This window comes from Aplysia californica, unplaced genomic scaffold (genome assembly GCF_000002075.1).
Source record: "Aplysia californica isolate F4 #8 unplaced genomic scaffold, AplCal3.0 scaffold00219, whole genome shotgun sequence".
Classification (NCBI taxonomy): Eukaryota; Metazoa; Mollusca; class Gastropoda; order Aplysiida; family Aplysiidae; genus Aplysia; species Aplysia californica.
In genome coordinates this window covers 414,156-416,149 of record NW_004797489.1, presented here as the reverse complement: position 1 = coordinate 416,149, position 1,994 = coordinate 414,156, and positions in this window count along the sequence as shown.

The following is a 1,994-nucleotide window of genomic DNA, read 5'->3' as shown; positions in this document are numbered from 1 at the left end:
GAGAGAGGAAGAGAGACAGAGAGAGAGAGAGAGAGAGAGAGAGAGAGAGAGAGAGAGAGAAGGAAAGAAGGAAAGAAAGTGTGAGAAAAAGAAAGAAAAAGGATGAGTTCCGTTTCACTGCTCAGGTCAAAAGATTCTTTTTCTTTGTGGCACAAAGAAGTGGGGGGGGGGGGTATGTATTGTAAACCCACTTCTAAGTATGCCTTCCCATTCAAGATCGATTCAGACGTAGGAAGATCGGCCCCCTTTATTGGGTCTGTAGGAGTGTCGTTAGCTCTTTGGCCTCAGGGTCTTAGCAAACACATACTATAAATTTGTGAAGCATGCTGACAGAATGAGTTACTTCTCGGATTTGAGCCCTATGGAAAAAGAATATCATGCTTATAGGCTCAGTTTTTACCATTTGTTAGTATGAAATAACATAAGGCATAATTTAGTACTTAATGAATATTGCATCAATAGAAAACCTAGAAATTGACCCTAGTGACGATTTTTTGGCCAATATCTGCATTTGTGGATTGTGAGAAGTAACTCATTTTGTCAGCACGCCTCACATAATAATAATAACTTATCACTTGCTGCGTAACCCGTTCGATGAACGGACTCAAAAGAATCGATCGTCAAGCCATTGCCATATGGAAAACGTGTGCACTGTTTGTGAACAGAAGCCTCACTTGTTTACAATGGCTTCTTAGAAGACAGACTTTCTCAAGATTAAATCTAAACGAAACTAATGATAAACTGAAAATTAAACTACAGTGACTTCCGACTCCTTAATATAACTGTGAACCATTTAAATAATTCTGAACCTCCATTAATATTTCCAAATTCAAAAGTTAAGTGGTTCGGAAGTTTTAGGCGGCGAAAGGGACGAACTTTCGCAAATATAATATGTATAGATATAGATGACGCCGTGGAATCAGGCGCTCGTCAATTTTTGGGCATGTAGAGTTATTGGTATCATCTGAAAGCCTGTTTACTTGCTCTGCTTTCGAGGTAGAAATACCAATCTATCTTGAATAGAAGTCGAGGTACTTGCAACTGAAGGCTTTGGTGGTCGTCTGGTTTCTGAGATAAAAATAGCGAGATAATGGCCACTAAAGTTTGGTGACTTCAGTAGCTTGAGAGTCCTTGGAAACTCAAAATTTGCAATATCTTTTGCCTTTAGTAAACGTTTTTCAATAAAATCCACATTGATGAATATTATATGTTCTTATGTGGACATTTAAGGTGTTGAGCCAAAAAAACAAAATTCGATAAACATTTCCAAACTGGTGGAAAATCACCGGTTTCGTCGATTTCAATATTTCGACAAGCGCCTGCTTTCACAACAATGCTTCACATATTATGACCAATCCGCCATAACAGACCACAGACTTTTTGAACCATCATACACAAATGAGAAATATAAGTTTGTATATTTCATAGTGTTTATATTGTAGCCTCTCTTTTTAGATTTCAACTGAAGGGGGAAAAAAAGCAATTGAAAAGTCTGACATGAATAACAAAGTTGTGCTCTTTTCTTAAAGTTCGCGGGTGGTTGGTAAGTGTTCTGGAGTGATTTGCTCCTTCTTCATTATCAAACATTTGTCTTACTTGGACATGTGTGTGTGTGTGTGTGTGTGTGTGTGTGTGTGTGTGTGTGAGTGTGTCGGTGTCCGCGTCGTGTCGGTATCGGAGTCGGTGTCGGTATCGGTATCGGTCTCTGTTTCGGTGTAAGTGTGTCGGTGTGATGTCGGTGTGATGTCGGTGTGATGTCGGTGTGATGTCGGTGTCGGTGTGATGTCGGTGTCGGTGTGATGTCGGTGTCGGTGTCGGTAACGGTGTATGTGTCGGTTTCCGTAACGGTGTGTCGGTGTGGAGGATGAATTAGGGTGAGGCAAAGCCAGATTTCACAACTACTGTACCTGCTTTGTGGTGAAAGAAGAGAGATGGATATATGGGAGAGAGAGAGAGAGAGAGAGAGAGAGAGAGAGAGAGAGAGAGAGAGAGAG